This window comes from Triturus cristatus, chromosome 12 (genome assembly GCF_964204655.1).
Source record: "Triturus cristatus chromosome 12, aTriCri1.1, whole genome shotgun sequence".
NCBI lineage: Eukaryota > Metazoa > Chordata > Amphibia > Caudata > Salamandridae > Triturus > Triturus cristatus.
Genome location: NC_140595.1, coordinates 330,991,599 through 331,013,655, shown reverse-complemented (window position 1 = coordinate 331,013,655; position 22,057 = coordinate 330,991,599). Strand labels below are relative to the sequence as shown.

The 22,057-nt window shown below is 42.4% G+C and overlaps 1 long non-coding RNA gene across 3 annotated transcripts in view; it reads right to left on the bottom strand.

Annotated features, from left to right (window-relative positions):
- Positions 1-22,057, bottom strand: part of LOC146775975 (uncharacterized) — a 1,152,826-nt gene that overhangs the window by 40,488 nt on the left and 1,090,281 nt on the right. For 2 of the 3 annotated variants that reach the window (XR_014971952.1, XR_014971951.1), the window contains one exon: positions 21,126-21,222. The exons of the other annotated variant lie outside the window; for it this stretch is intronic. This is a non-coding gene — a long non-coding RNA (uncharacterized LOC146775975). The remainder of the gene's footprint in view (positions 1-21,125; positions 21,223-22,057) is intronic. 3 annotated transcript variants of the gene reach the window in all.

Below are 22,057 nucleotides of genomic sequence, written 5' to 3'. Positions count from 1 at the left end.
ACCCTTCATAAAATATTCATGAGAACACCTCCAACCATCATTAGAAACCAGAGATTCCTTGAAGGAGATCCCATGCTGCATGAAATACCGAACAATGACAATTTTCTATTCTTAACCAATGAAAAAACTACATTACACTGAAGATACAGAAGTCAATATAATGCCCATTTACATTTAATTACCGTTCAAAAAACATCAACATAAAACTTGATTTTTTAACCAAGAAAGAATATAGAACGGACATTATTTAAATTGCACAATCTGCGAATATTACTGAACATGTATATCCCATGCTTAGTAGTAACAACAAGTTCCTATACCATCAGCTTCCTCTGAACACCTGTGTCTCAACTCTATAGACACCATTATTTCCTATTTGACTTTATGAGCAAGTGACAACCACATTGCTGTTCCTACTATGTTTTTCCAAAAGGAACATTCCCATTCAACTAGCTTTTTGCATGAAGTTGCACCACAGTGATGGAATCATTAGGACATTTTAAACAGAACATTCAGCCACCAATTTATACAAATACAATTTGTTTGTACTAAAAAGAAATACAAACCTAGTTCCCTTTGAGGTTCCGTGAGAATCGTAATGACATTTTGGGTGTGTTCGAATATGGACGAGTTTGGTATCTACGAACCGCAAATGACGAGTTTAGTGGACGTACGCGTTTTCGCTACGCTACTATGTATGGTTCGTCTCATTCGTGGGTATGTCCATCTGAACCCTCGGGTTCCATTTTAGATACGGCATCCATTTTGTCTCTTGCCCTCAAGTAGCCAGCGAACGGACACTGTCCGCTTCGTGACCCTGGGATTCCCAAGCTTTTGCGGAAGACACGTGTTCCTTTGAGGGTGTCTTTATGACGAGGGGGATGGCACTGCAAGGGCAGATGGCTCCGCTCGAGGCTCATCTTGCCGTGCTAGTCTATTGTTTCAGCCGTGCATGCATTAGGCACGAATCCTTTGATCCTGCAATCATGTTTCCGATATTGCCCCCTATACTCTTTTCCAATCTGTTGTTCGTCCTTGTTTTTCCTTTGCACCTGTTTCTGTCCCTTTCCCCGATTTGTTTACAGTCAGAATGGAATGTGCTTAATGTGGGAATAATGTGTTTTCACAGTTGGGAATCGGCAATGCTACTGTAATTATGTTCCGGGCTTCTGAAAACATGAGTGCGACCCTTTTGAAGTTTACTGTGGGAACTGAGTTGTAACCTTTTGTTCGCCATGTTGTTCTTTGACGAAAATGTGTATAAAAGGAGCGATCCACTTTTGGAATTTGAAGCAGTCTCTCAGAACCTACACGTTGTGTACTTCTTGCAATTTCTGTATCCCTGCAGTAAATAAACTCTGATCTTTGACGCCGCAGGAAGTGTCCCGTGTCTCTGTGTTTTGTACGCCGGAACAGGTAACCCACAAAGGTTTCAGGTGTTGTCCCCTGGCACCGCTGGGCCTTAGAATAGCCCCGTCCTTCAGTTGGCGCCCAATGTGGGGCGACATCAGCGGTACCGGTCCAAAGCCCGACGATCGTGAGGAACTTCGTGTGAAATCTCCGAGGGAAGGTGCACCCCGCTTCATCGATCCAGTTGTCGAAATAAGTGGCCCGAAGACTTTTCCCGCGAAGATTCCCGCCTCCTGACGGCTGCGACGGACTGATGCCCTGACTGTCGACCTGTTTTGGCGCCTGGCGTAGTCCTTTGTACGGCGAGACGATCGACGGGCCTTCCTGGTGATGCCATTGTTCTTTCAGTTAAGTATTTGTGGGTCGCTCCCAGAGTCCTTGGTTTTGTAGTTCCTTTTTGGGACGGTTGCTTTGTATTTTGTAACTTGGTTAAACTTGGTTGTTTGCATGGTTCCATTGCATTTGTGGTTCTTAGTTGTTGGTTCTTAGTTGTTGGGTTTTATTTGACGATTGCAATCGCCAAAAACCGAGGGTCTTGCATTTTTTTGCGAGGACATCATAGTTCGATAGCCCTTTAGGTTTGTAAACTCGGTTAGTGTGCACGATGCCTGGCCGTAGTACTTTGTTTGGTTTCTTTAAATGTTGTAGCACGGATTCCCGGTTGGAGGATTCATGTCCGATACCTCCAGTTGGAACTCCAATTTATGAGCTCTATAGTCGCCACGGAGTAGGTCCTATCGTATATAATGAATATTGGATTTGTTATACTAAAAATGATGGTGTTCTTAGTTGGCCACCACATGGTAGTTTCGAAATTGCAATATTAGATAATCTTGAAGCTAAATTGTTTAAAAAGAAGGCTAGGCCGGCCATGTTTGATTCCTTTCGGTTATGGCGTAAAGAGGCCAAGCAGAAAGAAATCAAACAGATTAATAAAAATAAGAGAGAAGGTGTTATTACGGTAATGCAAAATGCAGAACAGTATCAGAGAGACAAAGACGAGAAGGAAAAGGAAGTTTTTGCTAGACTGCATCATATGGCGGTGGATAAATGTTATCCGGTTCTACCGTCTAGTTCTGATAGCAAGGGAGAAGAAGCGGCAGAGGATCCATTATTGTCCTATCTACTGAAATCACCACCTCCCTATGCGCAGGATACTGTGATTCCTCCTGTTCCTCAACCTGTTGTTCTGGCGGCTGCTGGTCAGCCTGTCGTTCCTCCTGTTCTTTCGAATCCTCTTGTACCCCAAATTGTCCCTGCTCCTTTACCCGCTCTTATTCCTACTGCTCCTTTGCCTGTACCTCATCAGCCTATTGTTACTATTACTCCTGCTATCCCAACTACTGCTACTGTCTCTGCGTTTACTCCTAATGTTGTCGCTCCTGTACTTCTTTCTTCTTCCCCTTCTGTTCGTAGTCGTATACCTAATGCTGTTGCTAATCTCTATTCTCCACTCTTTGGACCTATACTTGGGTCCGATCTTTCTGATGTCTCTCAGCGGCGCAGTCAAATTCCTGATGGTAGAGAGTGTGAGACGTTAGTGAAAATGGCGCGTAAATGGATTAGGCATCCTGCTAAGTACCCTTCGCGTATAGTTTGATACGTTTTCTCAGTTTAATGAGCCTACACAAAGATTGGTGTTCGAGGAAATGTGTAAATTCTTGAGAGAAGAGTGGGACAATGATGAGGTAGACAATGTACCGCCCGAGATGACTGAACTTCAGAATCAGTTTTTGAATGGTATGATTGTGGGTGGTAATGTTCGACGTGCTTTAGAGCGTCTGGTATCTTTTTGATCTACAGTACAACCTCGAGCATTGTTTAAGGAGAAAACTGAGGAGTGGATGGCACAACCTGGTCAGTATCCTATGCGAGAAGTTCCCCCGGTGTGGATGCCAGGTGATGCTGCTGCTAATCCTGCTATTCCACCACACTTTCAGAGAGTTTGGATACACCTCCCATGGAAGCGATCGGAAGTTTTGCAGGTGAAGCAAACTTTGCCTGACCCCCGCAAAAATCCGACAGGTTACTATAAGGAGTTATCCCAATTAGTGGATGCTACTGTTATGAACCTTGCCGATATCGATATGTTGTTCGGTAACGTAGTACCTCAACCGATTTGGGCGAAAATCCGTCAAGAGAATCACGCAGCTGAGTTAGGCGGTGATTGGGCTGCTCTTGTGGCGGCCGACGGACGACAAGTTGGTGGGGCTAAACTTGAACAGATCATTGAGAATCTGCCCCAGAGGATAATTACACTTATGAAGACGCTTATGCCGGCAATGAGAGTTAATTGGGATAAACTGTCCTCGTGTAAACAAAAGAAGGACGAGAGTGTCTCCGATTACTATACGAGATTTGAGGAGGCATTCATCGATCATAGTGGTCAGGATGTGAGCACTGAGGGAGGACAGCGATTGTTTGTTGATAAATTTGTATCAAATTTGTTGCCTGAACTAAGCAACAAATTGAAAAATTCTGAAAGTTCGTGGGCTGTTTCTACCACTGCTCAAATATTAGCCACGGCTCAATATTATGAAAATAGAGAGAAGGAAGAAAGCGAACGTGCAGATAAGAAAACGAAGGATCTTAAAAATAAGGTCTTATTGCAGCAAGCGTATCCTCCGCGCTCGAATCCAAATGACTCGCAACAGCAAAATCGATCACAATCACAGTTTTCTAGGTTGCAGTCGCGTACCGACTCCTCTACACCACGATCTATGTTGGGGTATAATCAATGCGCATATTGTAGGGGTGAGGGCCATCTGAAGTTTAATTGTCCAGTTTTGCGTGACCGAAACAATGGTGTTTCGGCTCGAGGAGGTCGTAGTGGTCCTCAACAAGCATCGCGTGGTAGAGGTCGCGGTGTTACTCAGAATCAGAATGAGCGTTCTGCCACTTCATCAGACTCGCAAAATTGCTTTGATCGGCGTGATTCATCGTCTGGTAGATCTGCACAGTATCGGGTGGACGACTATTATGTCGAGCATGATGTTGATGGTAATTACTAGGACAGCCATAGGCAAAGAGAGGGAGTGGTATCAGTTCCGGTCGATCAGAGAGGGCCTTACGTCGCAGTTGCCACATTGGGCGTAGTTGAGCCTTTTCTGTTGGACACTGGTGCAGCGAAAAGTTCCATCATGCAGTCGAAACTCCCTGGCGCACCTTTGTCTGGCTTAACGAATGTTTCCGTTGGATTCTCTGGCGCCCCTGTTAGCAATCCAGTTTCTAGCCCTTTGCCCCTTACAATTGGGCCTCGTGAGTTAGAAGCTCCTTTGATTTTGACTACCGGTTGTGGTGAGAATCTTTTGGGCCTGGATTTGTTGAAACGGTTGTATGCGACTTTGTACTGTTCTCCTGCGGGAGTGGAGCTTACGTTGGGTCAGAGAGTGATCTCTCCTATGTATTTGTCAACTGATAAGCTCCCACCGGAATTGCGTTCTCTTCCTGAGTCTTTGTGGGCAACAGGTCCCAATGACGTGGGCCTGCTGGAGATACCACCTTATGTTGTTCAATTGAAATCAAACGTGCAATTACCACGCATTCCCCAGAATCATATCTCTCTTGATGGAGAACGAGCACTATTAGCGATCATTTACAATTTGATCGATAAGGATGTCATCGAAGAAACTCGGGGTAACGTGTGTAATAGTCCTGTGTTACCTATTTTAAAGCGAACTGATCCATCCAAGCCTCCTGTGTATCGTTTTGTTATTGATTTACGAGAGGTGAATAAAATTGTAATTCCACAGTTTCCCGTGGTGCCTGACATTACGGCTTTGCTGACTCTGATTCCAGCTTCTGCATCATGGTTCTCGGTAATCGATCTGAAGAATGCTTTCTTTAGCATTCCGATTGCTGAGGAAAGCAGAGATCTATTTGGTTTCTCATTAGGTGGTCGCAGCTTCCGGTTTAAACGCGCACCTCAGGGCTACTGTGAGAGTCCATCGATCTACAGCCAAGCCCTTAAGAGTCAACTTGATGCGTTTGTGTTACCGGCTGGTGCGGCCTTGATTCAGTACGTTGATGATCTGTTGGTAGCTGCGGACACTGAACAGATTTGCAAAACCGCTACAGTATCACTTTTACAGCACCTTTGTAACTTACATCACAAGGTGTCACCTTCTAAACTACAATATTGTTGTCAAGAAGTAACCTATCTAGGTCACTTATTGTCAAAGGAGGGAAGAAGGTTGACCCCAGAAAGAATTGCAGCGATCGCTCGAATGACTGTGCCAACAACTCAGAGGGATGTGCGTGCCTTTCTAGGTATCACGTCATACTGCAGACAGTGGATTCCAAATTTTTCACTATTAGCGAAGCCATTGATAGCTCTCACGTGCAAGGATGTTTCGACTCCTTTGCCATGGACGGAAGAATGTCAGAAAAGTTTTTCTGAACTGCGTGATGCGTTGTGTTCGGCTCCTGTGTTAGGTACTCCTGATTACAGTAAACCGTTTACACTATACGTTCACGAGAGAGAAGGTTGTGCGTTGAGTGTTTTGACGCAACAATTTGGTGGTAAGCAGCGTCCATGTGCATATTTTTCCTCGACCTTAGACCCAGTAGCTAGAACGTTGCCGAGTTGCTTGAGAGCGACAGCGGCAGCTGCGGTGTCTATTCGACAATCTGCAGGCCTGGTCATGGATAATATGCTCACAGTGATGGTTCCGCATGCAGTTGACACTCTCCTGAATCGTACAAAAACTCAACATCTGACGAGTGCAAGGTTGTCCGTTTATGAGTTGACACTTTTGGCAAGTCACGTACAGATCAAGCGTTGTAATGTGCTGAATCCGGCGACATTGTTGCCGATTAATATGGAATCAGATGATGTACCACCACATGATTGCTATTTACGAACTGAGGAAGAAACGAAGGGTCGTGTTGACCTGAAAAACACTCCATTGATAGACCCCGATGGCACCTTGTATGTGGATGGTTCGTGTTTCAAGTTGCCGAATGGTGATGTGACGACTGCGTATGCTGTAGTGACGTTGAGTACTGTTGTGGAAACTGCGCGATTGAGTCAGAATTCAGCGCAAGCGGCAGAGTTGATTGCGTTGACGAGAGCGTGTGTTTTGTCTAGGGGAAAGCGAGTGAATGTGTTTACTGATAGTCAATATGCGTTTGGCGTTGCACATAGCTTTGGTCGATTGTGGAGAGAAAGAGGATTCATGACATCGCATGGTACGAAGATCCAACACGGACAGCTTGTGAACGATCTTTTGGACGCACTTACATTGCCTAAACAGGTGGCAATCATTAAATGTAGTGCGCATCGAAAGGTTACGGATGATGTTGGTCGTGGTAATGCATTTGCGGATGAGATTGCTAAGGAAACGGCTAAGAATCTTGCAACCCGAATGTATGTTATGAGTTCAGTGAGGTGGCCGATGGAGACTGGTATGTGTGAAGACACTGTTGAGAGCGTGAAAGCAATTCAGAATGAGGCCACTGAAACTGAAAAGACTAAGTGGAAAGAAAGCACGGGAAAGTTAGACACGCATGGATGTTGGGTTGATTTGTCGGAATGTCAGAGGTGGATGTTACCGGATGCGTATGTGCTAGCTGTTGTGACTATGGCTCACGGCTTGTCACATATTAGCGCAAAAGGTATATGTAAATTGTTGTCCCCTGTATGGAAGAATGATGGTATTGCTAAATGTGCTGAGAGAGTGGTTAAGAATTGTATGGTGTGTTTGATGTATAATCCTGGCAAGGGCACCCCCACTCCACCCGGCCATTTTGCTCCTCCTACATGTCCCTTTGAGGTTATCCAACTGGACTTCATCCATATGGAGAGATGCAATAACCTGAAGTACGTTTTAGTTGTGGTTTGTGCGTTCTCCAGATGGATTGAGGCCTATCCTCTTAAGGATAATACTGCCCTGTCCACTGCAAAAGTCCTACTGAAGGAATACTTTCCTCGGTATGGAATGCCACGGGTTGTGTGGTCAGATAACGGAAGTGAGTTTGTGGGAAGCGTGATGCAGAGTGTGTGTAAGGGCCTTGGAATTCGACAAAAATTCCATAGCGCCAATCATCCCCAGTCAGCGGGTTTGGTTGAAGGGTACAATGGTACTCTGAAACTGAAACTTGCGAAGATTCAAGCTACGACTGGTCTGTCATGGCCTGATGCCTTGCCTTTGGCTCTCTTATCGACCAGGGCGACTGTGCACTCTCGAGTAGGGCTTAGCCCATATGAGATTGTGTTCGGCCGCCCTGCGAACATTTGGGGAGTCCCGAGGCCTAAGGCCTTTGATAGTCTTGAGTATCCCATGTTAATTGATTATCTTTATGATCTGACTGCTAAACTGAGGTTAATTCATCAACAGGTCTTTGAAGCTCTACCGGCACAGACAGAGGGTCCTGGACACCGGCTCCAACCGGGTGACTGGGTTGTCACCCGCAATTTTGGCAGAAAACGCAATCTGGAGCCGAGATTTGTGGGTCCCTTCCAAGTATTGCTGGCTACAAGGACTGCAGTTCGGTTGGAAGGCAGAAAGAACTGGGTGCATGCCACCCATACCAAAAAGGTCCCGATCCCTTTACCAGCAGATAATTGGGTGAGAACTGGTATTGTGGCAACGGAAACCGAGACCCCTCTATGCTTCGTGCCGTTTAGTGATGCTCAACCTGTAGGAAACAATTCATCGCAGCCAGACACAACTGTTGAGTCGTCAGTTTTGGAGAACTCCAGGTCTGAACTGTCATCTGATCGATTGAACACTGTCTCACAAGTTGAACAATTATTTGAAGAGCAGACTCGACCTGGAAGAAGTCGATATTTTCTTCGTTCACATGACAAGGACTAATAAAATCTTTTTTTGTTTTTCTTTTTTGAACTCATATTGTCCTTTACTGTTGCCACGAACATTATGAATAATTACATCCTTTACTGATTTTCGAGTTCCTTTTTCATGTGTACTTTTTACAAGACCTTTTTATTAAATTGGATGTTTGTTTAAGAAAACCTATCATCCGGGTTGACCGTAGGGCCGTACGGGTACTTCTTTCTATTTAGCAGGTTCCTGACACTAGGTCGGTTACTTTTGTCGATTCCTGGGAACTCCTGGGAATTGATAATCGCTATTCAGAACGAAGTGCGTCAAGGACGTTACGGACGGTTTTTAGAGGATGGCATTCTCTAAGCTGTTGGAAGTAGAAAGGATGTCGGCGCAAAGATCAAAATTGCATAAGATTGTACGAACAAAGTGTTTTCTGTTTCAGGTATTCTTGCTGTTCCTGACTGTTTCTATGTTATTGGTGGGTGAAGTGTATTTTGGAATACAGTCGTTATTGCCTTCCATTTCACCTACCTTTTCTCCTAAACTAAGTTCTATTACCACTGTTTCTCCACATTCCTTTCATCCTTTGCCCCAACATGAGCAGGTTAGACGAGCGGAATTCATGAACAACTCCTTCGTTCAACTCCTACATCAGCATCAGTTGGTGATGAATACTACCAACTGTTGGGTGTGTGGGTTAATGCCACATACCATGGATAGGGGTATTCCGTATTTGGTTCTTCCTTACAGCTCCCAGGGGTCAGCTCGAGCATTCCAAACTATGTTCCGTAGTGCACTAGATTCCTACCCCAGTCGAGAGCCGCGTTCTGCAAACTTTGGTCCTGGTCCGTACCACAAGCCTTTGGCGATAGCGATTGCTGATTTAGATAGAGATATTTTTGACGCATCGCTTATTCCAGACGAAGAGGTGCGAGCATATAAGGATCTGAGTGAGACTGAGTATAGTACGTCAGTGGGTGATAGACAGCTAAAGAGCTCGTCTCCAATATGGATCGTACCCCACCTCGGTAATTTCTGCTTGGAAGGTCTTGGTCGAAATCCGAGAGCTCAGCTTGGGAAGAGTGCTTGTACTGATACGTATGTTCTACCGATGCTCTCTTCCCCTGTTCTCTTAACTGCCAAGGGTACCTATTTTGTATGTTATGACTGTGCATATACATGGTTGCCCCGTGATTTCTCGGGTACCTGTTATATTGCAAATCTTTTGCCACCAACTTTTACGGTTGCCTCAGACTATCACAAGACTAGAGTTGTGAGAGGCGTTATTAGCGAAGAAGACACTGCCGGTCAAGAAACAGGAGATTTCTTTAAGGGTTTCCTGCCGTTTTGGGGACCTATGGTTAATAGTAGGAACTTGAGACAGTTGACTCGTGTGGTAGAATTGACTGCTAACATAACTGCAAGTGCTCTTGGTAATTTGACAGCAGAGCTTCAGGCGGATAGACTCATGACGTTGCAGAACCGTATGGTTCTAGACGTTGTTCTTGCAGATAGAGGTGGTGTGTGCAAGGTGATCCACTCGAGCTGTTGCATTTTCATCCCTGACAACGCTCCAACTGTTTATCAAGCCATCTCGAAGTTGCATAAGATTTCCGAGTCCATACACGTGGACGAAGGTAATTGGATGCTTCTAGGATGGTTTTGGGGCCTGATATCAACTTGGGGTTGGAAGATTCTGATGATCATAGGGGTTGTTGTAACGTTTCTGTTCACGTGTTGTCTTTGTGTGCAGTGTGGTCCTGCCTTATGTGGCCTCTGTGCTACAACGTGTATAAGACGGCCATCTGTTGCCAAAGAGACATTGATGGATAGAATGATGTTTCGGCAACAACTGAACGATTTGATGAATATCGAAATCGATTCTGATCTCGACTAGTGCTTGCCTACATGAGGGCAAAAGGAGCGTCTGAGGTTCCGTGAGAATCGTAATGACATTTTGGGTGTGTTCGAATATGGACGAGTTTGGTATCTACGAACCGCAAATGACGAGTTTAGTGGACGTACGCGTTTTCGCTACGCTACTATGTATGGTTCGTCTCATTCGTGAGTATGTCCATCTGAACCCTCGGGTTCCATTTTAGATACGGCATCCATTTTGTCTCTTGCCCTCAAGTAGCCAGCGAACGGACACTGTCCGCTTCGTGACCCTGGGATTCCCAAGCTTTTGCGGAAGACACGTGTTCCTTTGAGGGTGTCTTTATGACGAGGGGGATGGCACTGCAAGGGCAGATGGCTCCGCTCGAGGCTCATCTTGCCGTGCTAGTCTATTGTTTCAGCCGTGCATGCATAAGGCACGAATCCTTTGATCCTGCAATCATGTTTCCGATATTGCCCCCTATACTCTTTTCCAATCTGTTGTTCGTCCTTGTTTTTCCTTTGCACCTGTTTCTGTCCCTTTCCCCGATTTGTTTACAGTCAGAATGGAATGTGCTTAATGTGGGAATAATGTGTTTTCACAGTTGGGAATCGGCAATGCTACTGTAATTATGTTCCGGGCTTCTGAAAACATGAGTGCGACCCTTTTGAAGTTTACTGTGGGAACTGAGTCGTAACCTTTTGTTCGCCATGTTGTTCTATGACGAAAATGTGTATAAAAGGAGCGATCCACGTTTGCAATTTGAAGCAGTCTCTCAGAACCTACACGTTGTGTACTTCTTGCGATTTCTGTATCCCTGCAGTAAATAAACTCTGATCTTTGACGCCGCAGGAAGTGTCCCGTGTCTCTGTGTTTTGTACGCCGGAACAGGTAACCCACGAAGGTTTCAGGTGTTGTCCCCTGGCACCGCTGGGCCTTAGAATAGCCCAGTCCTTCACCTTTGCTAGTTGTTTTAAAAACAAGACAGTTCTTGTTTTCACACTATCTGAACCCAAAAGTACATATAAACAAAAATAAAAAGCAAACATACCAAGGTTGGTAACTGTGAATAGTTTTATCAACATTAAATATGCTGTTCTCCAGCACCTACTTATCCACACTCTAGTAAGTGGATTGTCTTCATGCTTGTGGCAACTGCAACGTCTATCTCCTAACTATCCAAGCAAAGGAGACTGAGCTAGATCAACATCAAAAAAGGCTTCTTCTGAATCATACAAACTGCTTCACAAACAACAAAACCAATCAAAACCAGAATCATGCCATAACAGAATTAACCAACCACATCATAGGAAATAATAAAACACCCAATGACTTGTGATGGATTATCCTGGAGAAACTATCTAATGGTCCTCACATGCAAGAACGGCTGTTCATCAAGGAACCACATTGGGTATACAAATATAAATCTGATTAACTTTGCATGAATGGTGGGATTTCCAGGATAACATTATCTAAAACGTAGAGTAGAGTATTTCGTGCACAGAGCAGCCTCTTTTATAAGTTAAATATAGATTTGTTTTTACCCAAGTATAATTGTATTATTTCAAAATACATTTGCCATCGTTTTGGATAACTCATTTCTGTTCCCTTACATTTATAGACCTTGAACCGTCGTCAGACCACACAGCCTTTACAATAATCCTATGTAAAATCAGATTCATAGATTAAAGGTTTCCTAAGATTTCTCCTCCTTTGGGGTGACCAGAGATGAAACCGGGCTATTGTGAATGACACAGCCATTCTGTACCATCAGTTAACCTAAATACAATTTCATCCATGTGTGCCATCAGTAAACTAAAATACTAGCTCCATCCCATCAATAAAACTAAAGGACATTACAAATTAGATTCCTTCTTCCTAGAACTGTAGGCCCTCATACAGCAGTCAAGTTTTAACCCTGTACAGCATGAGAACTAAAATCCTACATTTGGTTCAGAGTAATTTATTGTTAAAAGACACAATCAGTCTATCTCAAATTGGTGTTGAAAAAAACCAAAATAATACACTTTGGCTAGAGTAACTACCACTAAGAAAACATACATTTGTCCATTCCAATATGAAGCTAAATGCAAACAACCTCACCATGTCAGCACTAATCATGACGCAGCACTTACATGGCATTCTCTGACATGGCGCGTGGTGATGTATCATCAACTAACATAGCAAAGCCACGTAGTGCCAAAAATCTGACCACAATAGGAGAATAAGCGCCAGCATCTGATCCTCATTCGGAACCATGAATGCAGGTAGACTATACGTGGAGTATTTCCCTGATAGCAAATAAGAGGCTAAATATGTCTTTAACCTACTAGGCTGAAACTCATTGTTACGCTGCCTTTTCAGTCTCCTACCTCCTAACATTCATTTTGTTTCGAGTTAACCACATTGAACGTTTTACATCCATGCTATCCCGACAGGGGCCAAAACAACTACTGCATTGGTAAGACTTATTTGACCCAAATTATCTAATATGTGACATATCTTGTTCACTGCATTGGTCTTATGATCACTTCTTCCCATGATGTGTGGGGTGGAAGACAATGGTTATCTTCAGGGGCGGCTCCTCCGCTAAGGCAAATGAGTGTCACCCTACTGTCATGGAGCAGTGCAAACGAAAAAATAAAATAATAATAACTGAAGTTGTTATCATTTTATTTTTCGTATGGTCAGGCTGGGGTGGGGCTTGGCTCCCCTGACTTGGGGAGGAGGAGTGGTTGTGCACTCTAATGTGGGTAGGAATGTTTGACCAGCCCTCTCGGGCCAGCCAAAAATGTATGTGCACCTTGCATGTTCTCCAAGAACATGCCCAGGCCCTCTGAGCGCCGAACCATGGCGCGCATACCAATTATAATGCTGCATTGCAGCATTGTCATTTGCTCAGGGGAGCCTGGGTGCTTACCAATCACAATGCTGTATTGCAGTGTTGTAACTGGCTGTGGGGAGCCTGGGTGCTTCCCGGTCCCCGGAAGAGACTCGCTCGACGTGGGAGAGACAAGGCGATGGAGAGACAGCGGCGAGATCAGGGTAGTGATTTTTTTGTTTGTTTATTCAAAACTTCCCCATCACCCCCATACCTTACCAGCCGCCACTGGTTATCTTGTGTCTTTGTAACAGCCCAGACACCTATAATAACACAAGCTTTTTATGTGTTGTATCTACTGTCTATTTCCTGTTTCAGGTCACAATCACAGAAATCAGTGACTCTCAAGTGTAGGATTTTTCCCATGAAGCAAGAAATACTCCTTTGCAGTGTTGGCATATGTGAACCCGGGTACATTTGATTAATATTTAATGCACCTAGAACCTAATTAAGTAGATTAGGGTCTTACAATTGGTCGTGAAGAATCAATACCAACTGTTGAGGGCCACTGACATGAGAAACATGTCGACCATACGATAGATTCCAGGGATCATTATCACCCCATGGGTTCCAATTCTTTTGTTTTTAACCTTTGATTAGACACCTACCCAGAATATAATATATCTTAATCCCAATCTACTCCAGGTCCTCTGGTTTACAGAAGGGCTAAGATCTTTCTTTTTGACCAATATCAAATATTAAGACAAAAAAGATCTCTGGCAAAGAGCTCATTCGCAGGGCCCGTTGGGTATTGTAGCTGCCACCCAACGAGAAGCAGAGCCCAGTGATAAAGCATGCCACCTCGGTGGTTGGAGGCTCATGATTCCTGTGACCTGAACTAGTCCACTTACTAGAGTGTGGATAAGTAGGACCTGCAGAACAGAATACCTTATTGTTGATCAATTTTGAACTGGGAGGAACTGCTGGACAATCCAAATAATACCTCTAATTCCACTACATGATTTACGGATTAGCTTTATAGCCCTAGTATAATTTTAATTGTTGAGTTACTTAGGCCAGTAAAACCACCCTATTATAGGAAGATTCAAGACTCAAAATAAATGTATGTTCAAAGTGTTTCTGCTCTTGAAATGATCCTGGCTTTATGGGACGAATCTAAGGAATCCCACTGATCTGCGAATAGTATATAGACTCCAAAATGATTTCTTAGATCCCTCTTCTTGGAGGGTTCAATTAAGATGAGGTATGCTCCGGCCTCATGCCATACAAACCACGCTTGCCTGTCTAGCTAATATGATAAATGTAAACTCTTTTTAAATGCTACAATAGTCTATCCACTCTTTTTGTTCTTAATAAAATTGTTACAGGCAGAGGTCGTTCGAAGCACACCTTTTCATGTTCCTGATTTACAGATAAATCAACCCCAAATGTATGTATTCTGTACATTTTAAGTCACCAGGGAATTCCAGGACAAGGGGCCGGCGAGTTGCTTTCCGCCAAGGGCTTTTCAAGGTCCCAGGACTCTGTGGTAATCAGCAATATCCTTATTATGAACATTATAAAATATTGTATTCCTTATAATACATGATCACTCAAACAGGCTGTAGATATGAGTAGAAAATTAGTATCAACACGGAGTTTAACATAAATGAAAAATACAATTTTCCAACAAAATGACCCAGTACAATTGCTCTCACTCAAAGTTATACGAAATAAGTTTTGCAGAGCTGTTTTTCACATTAACAAGTACAATGTTTTTGTTACTGATAAACTTTACCCATTAATTTTTCTATGTTTACACTTAAGGCATAAAAAGAATGTTTTCAAGTGGGCCCAGCTTAGAAACAGATGTGACATATGGAAATAAATAATGAGCAATGTAGGCGGGTTGGCTCATGCTGCTCTGCATTTTAACAGTAGAGATTCTCTTCCATAATCAAATGGATTAGGTTGCCAGTATTCGTTTTCTTTGGAAACGTAATTATAGCTGAGAGTCTCCAGAAAAAATAAATAAAGAAAAACAGATGGTCATCTTTGTCGGCATGGTATCTCATTTTGAATTTCGAAGATACATTAAAGGCGAAGTTGGTCAGTGGGAGTCGTGATATCACTAGCCACCTATAATACATTGTTGTAGGCAACTAGTGACACTCCCTATTAATATAATAGAGCTTTGGCATTCCAACTCACCTCTATTAGGAAAATAAAAGGCAGTCCTTTAAAGGGACATTAAGCCCTTCACAAATTGAGGCCAAAACCCAAATCTTGAAATAAGAATTTGAATTTCCTTGATATCAAAGTTCAGTTATGTGTTTAATTAATTTCCATATATTGAAACAGAATAGATACTTAGGGTCTGATTTATATTTGGGCAGGAAGGGAACTCAGTTGCAGTGGCAACAGAGTTCCCTACCCTCAACATAATAGTCCGTCGGCCTAATCTATATGTGGGCGTGACTTCAGTTTGGCCATGGTGGAGACTTCTCTGTCTCTGCCATGGCCAAACTTTTCTGGTGGCCCTGTAGAGTAAGGGCAATCACAGAAATGGGCAAATGGCCACTCGCCCAATTTAAATGGGTAGATATGCAGCAATTTTCTAACTGTCTTTGACCACCAGGCAAATCCTTACAGTGAGGGGCACTAAAATAGTAATGATGCTCCTCCAGCCATGAGAGAAGACTCCCATGGTGAGGGAAGCATTACTTTTTTACTTTACAAAAAGAAAATCCCATTTTGAGAATTTTCTTTCTGCAAAGAAAAATGAGAATACTCTGTGCTACAGGTCTGCATCCTGCTGACCCGGCCCCATAGATCAGATTAAAATGCAGTGACTGGAACCACTTTGACAAGCAGCTTGGCGGTCATTTATAAATTAGGCGGGCGGCCCCTCCGTCATGGGGACTGAGCAATTTATAGCAGGCTGTCTGCCCTGATATAAATCATGGCCTTAATCATTGATGTCAACATAGTCCTAGTAAATGCCCTAAGGGATTATTGGCTGAGTATTTATACTTTCAGAATGCTCATCAGCATACAGTGCTTCTCCCTGTCAGACTACCCATTCAGGCTCCGCTCACAAAGGACGCACCTCAAACCTTGAAATTCCACTCCTACCTTTGCACCACAAACAAGTACTAGGCAGCCAAAGAGAAAATACTACACAACTGACTATGTCACACACTACAATACCATAAAACAACTTTACACAGCAATATGAAGACATATTACTGGCATAGCCAAGGCTCAAACACCTTGAATACAGACAACACCAGGGGTTCTATACCACAGCCTGACTCCAAATAATGCAAATACATCTACACAACTGCTGGCTGGCACACCTGCAGTCTAACAGAGTTCTCAAGGCTAATACTCTCAATCTGGCAGGAGACTCCATGCCCAAGATAAAAACTAACACATTGCAGTGGCTCCTTACCCACAAACAAACCCCTCTCAACTGTACTCACAAACTACACAAATGTGCACAAACTGTACTTCCAAACACCAGTTGACTGGGGGATCCTGGTGAGGATGCTTTTACTTCTCCAGGTTATGTTCAATCTTTTGAAGGGACTTTCTTTATTTTGCTTGTTCTGGCTAGTGCTATTTGGCTGGCTTGAAGTTTTTTCTTGAAAAGGAGCACTGTGGGAAGCACTATAAGCGCAGCATGCAAGCCTACCGCCTACCTAGATGTGAGTCTACAGTGCCTGCACAGCCAAAATATGAGTTCCCATGTTCACTGACACATCAAGAGCCATTTAGACACATAGCGCGTGCCATCTGATGGCTGGCACATCAAAAAACACAATACGCTATGGCCATATTTATTTGAAATCCAGGACAGTGAACTTGTAACACTGTTGAGAAGCACAGGTAAGTCATAAGCAAATTGCAGTATTCTCTGTCCACTCGAAGGAAGGTTCTATTTAATATGTTAACTAACTCTTCATGCTTATGCTTTAGTAAGTTGCATATATACAAACCAGCTAGGATCTCAGATATTAATGTCAAGTCAGTCCTTCTACTAATTTTCTTATAAGAGAGCCTGGTGTAAACTGACACTGCAGGAACACTCATTAGCACTTATTCCAGCTCGCTTTATTATTCATACAGGTTCCACGCACACTGCCAATATCTCACAACTAGACTTGTAACATCACACTTGCATTAAAGATTTCAATGGCAGGTCAGGTTTGTGAGTTTTTATACGAAGCAATGTTCTTTAATATTATATCAGAATATAAATATATGTGCAGCAAAACAGGAACCAAATGTAACATGATAAAGCAGGTATAACTGGTAAATATTCTTTGCAATCAAAGGATCGTGAACACCAGAATAATCCTGAAAACAAAAACCCACCACAATGGCAATGCAGTTACTAAAATAAGAAAATGATTAAACTAAATGTTTTTAAATATATAGTGCCTCATTTATATGTTGGTGGTGTGTATGCTCCGTTGCAATAGCAACTACGTATATATACTGCAAACCTGAAGCTTGATTACTCCTTTACAGCCAAAGCCAAATCCCTACCTCGGCTTGACTGAGTAAGGGATGTCGTAGAAATGGCTGTACGCCTGCTCGCCCCGTCGGTATCGGCGCACATGTAGCCATTTTTTTTATTGTCCGTCACCAACATGCAAACCCTGGCTCTGAGGGACATAAAAAAACAAATAATGCTCCCCCCACCATCGGAGATGACTTCCGGTAATTGGAGCATTACTTTTTATATTTTCAGAAAGCAAAAATCTTATGAAAAAACAAAGAATACCGTTTGGTGCAAGTTTGCCTCATTCTGTGATGGTGGTTCCTGCCGATCATTTATATAAATTTGGCAGTCAGGACTTCCACCAGGGGAACCAAGGTATTTATTCCATCACCCTGGCGGAACAACGGACCAACAACAGAGATGTAGGCGAGGTCCATAGTCATTATTACCTGAATAGTAACAATCCCGGATTGCAGCCCCGCTGCAAAAACTAAGATGTGCTCAGATTTACAGACCTTTATTATTCGCCATCCTACAGATCACAAAAGCAGGAAAACAAGAAATTAACAACACAGTTTATCAGTAACCTTCAAAGCAAAGACGCAGATTCATAGAGTTCACAAAAGTGAACTACTGCGACCAGGAAGGTAGAACTAACACGCGGCTTAGTGTGGGTGGTAACAGTACCAAGCAAGGAAACATCTCACCACCTAGGGGTGATTGATGCTCCAGGTCGGTGTCTCCACACTCTGACAGGACTAACCTCCACGCTGAAGCGGGTAAACTGCAATCTGACCCAAAGCAATGAATGAAAGGCCACAGGTACACTGCACTTGCTCTAAACCCCACAGGTCTCTCTCAATCCATGCAGTTTATCAGCAAGCCAGATGCTGGACCATTGACTGCTAAAGCCAACCGGTGTTGTTCTTACTTTTACCGAACCTATTACAATCAATTTTGCAACCATAATCACACTGTGGAAAAACACTGTAACTTGGCACAATCAAGTAAGGAAAAACAAAGGCAGCCATATTGAAATGTTGACAGTTCCTGCATATAGTTAAGAAATGACGTGTACCTTATCCATATACTCTGAAACCTAGTACCATAGAATTCGGTTTTATCAAGAGATATATGTATTGACATATTTCCAATGTTTTCAATGATATTCTTTTGAAATAGTGAGCTGGAACCAGCAAGGTCCTATTACGAGTAAGATTATTTATTCAAGTAGCAACTACAGCAAGTTTACAGGATCTAAAGCCTTGCAATAGTCTTGTTTTCAGTTAGATCTTTCTTCCCTCACAAGGATCCAGTACTAGAGTCTCCAATAGCCCTCCAATACCCTTTTCAATTAGTCTTTACTTCTTCATAAGGTGCTATCAGGCATACTTTAGAGAGAAATATCCTTTATATGTCCCAACCGGATTTCTTCTGAAAATCTAGAAATGCCCTACTACTAGGAAACTCACATCCTTTGTATCACAAATATGATTACCCCATTGAGTTAGAAGTTGGTGCTCAAGTACCATACAGCAGGGTCTTTGATTAGTAGAATGGAGAAATTAACACTCAAAGCCATAGTTGGATAAATATCTGAAGAATGGTGTTATCCACGTCTCTACGCCACTAGAATCTTCTCTATTTTTCTTTATTTGTATTACCAATTTTATTAAGCACAACCGAAGCAGATTGTGTAGGCACACTGCACCCATAACAAGGGAGACAGTAAAAATAAATTTGGATTACAGTTTGATAAGAACATAAATATTAGAACAACAGTGAACAGGACTCAGGAGAGACAGTATTATAGATGGATATGAAGGGTTCATAGGGAAAAAGACAGTTGTGGACAGACAGCCAGCAATACTGTTGGAAAACTGAGGCCATGAATCACCAAGATGGGGTTTTCAGTTTGAGTGTTATTATTAACTCTAGTGTATTTTCCAGTCTTTGATGTTCTGAGGACAGTAGAATATACTCATCAATTCGTGATTTGGGTTTGTTAGCCAGAGTAGAATAGAAAGTGTCATTTCAATTTTCAGATAGCCACTGTTTGTTAAATTTGAATGGACTTCTAGAGAATTTTATTTTGCTTTCTGACCAAATTGCGCCTGAGGAAGGTCAAAAACATTCATTTGTGACTATGTGCACGGCAAATAATATTATATTTTTAATATCAATAACCAATTTTCCGAGGTGATATCCACTCTCTGGTTCCCAAAAACTTTTTTGTACAAGGTCAGGGTTATTTTTTATTTTTTTTAACTTTTACCACCTGCCACAATTTGCGAAAGTTATCTATTTTGCATCATGAGAATTTCTCAAGATTTTGAATCAATGAAATCATTCTGTCAGCCAAGTAACTTAATGCTAGTATTGGTTAAGATAATGAATCAATCAAAGTTTGAAACTGAAGTCCACATTCAACAGAATTTCTGTTGTGCCCACTTCAGCCGAACATGGGCGTAACTTTTATTTTCCAAAAGATAATCATGAGAAAAAGGAATGGAACAATTACTCTGTATTCACACTATATACAAGATAAAAAAGTGACTCAAGTGACTTATGATTATCTTTTGCAAAATAAAAATTACGCCAATGTTCGGCTGAAGTGGGCACAACAGAAATTCTGTTGTATGTGGGCTTCATTTTCAAACTTTGATTGATTCGTTATCTTAACCAATGAAATAACAATATTAGAAGGCTATAATTTGCCGCTATAACTACAACTCTAATTTGGATGCAAGGAACTAACACTCCTTGCGTAATTTTCACTTTTGTTTTGATTAAATTAGTTCCTTGTGAACAATTGTATGTTGAATGATCAGCTATACCCAGCTCACAGGGACATATGGGTTGCTCTTGTTTTTGTAAAACAAAAAAAAGGCCCTGATGACCTGGTCACCCATCCTCCACCCGAGGAAGGACTTCTTTGCATAGTGACCAAAAACAACCACTTTAGTCTTATTTTGATTGGCCACCTGGTCATTGCTTTCATTTTAGACGTTTAGGGCGTCCAACCCCCTTTGTAGACCTGTTTTGGTATGGTCAAATATTACCAAGTCGTCCGCGTACTGCAGTAAGAGCACTTATTGGGGTGGCTAAATTTTCTCTCTGGAGTGCCTTGCCCAGGTTGGCTGTTGGGGCTAAAATGCAGTCCTGTTTTTAACCCCATTCTGTGTAGAGTTTTTGGGACATCATGTCCCAAGCCAATTTTATTCGTACCCAGGTTCTGCTATATAGTGAGATGAAAGTATTCAAAAGACTGTCAGGGATCTTTCAATTTTTCATCTTTTTCCATAACGTATTGCAGGAGACATCATCAAACTCAGACAGGTAATCCACAAAGCATGCAAACACCAGCATCATTATGTTTTTTGTGTTTCCTTGCTGTGCTATAAAGGCTGGCGCAAATATATTTTTAATTTTTGAGCCACCTTTTCGGAATTCAGTTTGGTAGAAGGATAGTATCTCTTTTACCTCGATCCAGCTGGTTAATTCTGTTAGTAGAGTATTGGCATATACTTTTCTTTCTATATCCAGATATCCAGCAGAGCTATTAATATGACTGAAATTTAGCAAAATAGGGCACAACATAATTCCATTCGAATCAATGACCAAATAGAGCGATTGTGTCAAGTCAACTCTTTCTCGACAGCACTGCAAAACTATGTGGGCAAAGACATTATAGGGTAATTCCCATTTACAACTTACCAAACAACAGAATGTTAAATTTCCTAGATACCATGCTTCGTCATCCATCTCACACTCCTCCATGAGTCTCATCAATAGTCCTGGTTCTGTACCCTTTCTAGAGCAAAGAATTAGATTTAAGAAACTGTACCCTCAAAAAGTACAAACATTTACATTTGTGAAAGAGACAAATATCTGTAGATACTTCAAATCAACAAAATTGCACATACTTATACCATACATAGTCTGGTTCTTGAACATGCTGGTAGGATCTGTCGACATGAGGTGCTGGTTGGGATTTTCTTGCCTCTGTATCCTACAATTGAAACTTTCCTTCATAGTAGGAAGGACATTTTTTAAATTGTGACAGGACCGAAGGCTCAGATTATGCAAGTTTAAAGCTCTCTGGTGATTGCCATTCCCATCACTGGCATAAAACAAACATTATGATTGTAGAATCGGAGGACCAATCTGCTCAATTCAGGAGGTCTTGCTTCGCTTATGATCCAATGGACCCATCTTGTAAGTGAAGGAGGCGAAATCGGTTTATAAGATTTCTTAATGGAAATTAGCAGTTGGTTTGGACCCACCGGCCTCACCTCTTCATTGATGTTTTCATAGGCCGTAATACATCTCACCACACACAATTTTAGACTACCTGGTATCGCTCTGTACTGAACTCTTAGTGTTACATTCTGTTCTTCTAACTACCGTAAATGTAACCCCTTTGAAGTAAAGATCCTAGAAGCTATATCTGATGCCTTAACATCAGGCACTCTCTTGCATGAGATGACATATAGTAATATTTCCAACTTACTTAGAATTTCCCGCTCAAATTCATTATCCTACCAAGCCTCTAGGAACCTCAAACAAAGTTCACATCCCAGATTCTGTTGTAGCAAGGCTTCGCTGGGACAGACAGTCACACACCCTAAGAAGTCTACAAACCACTG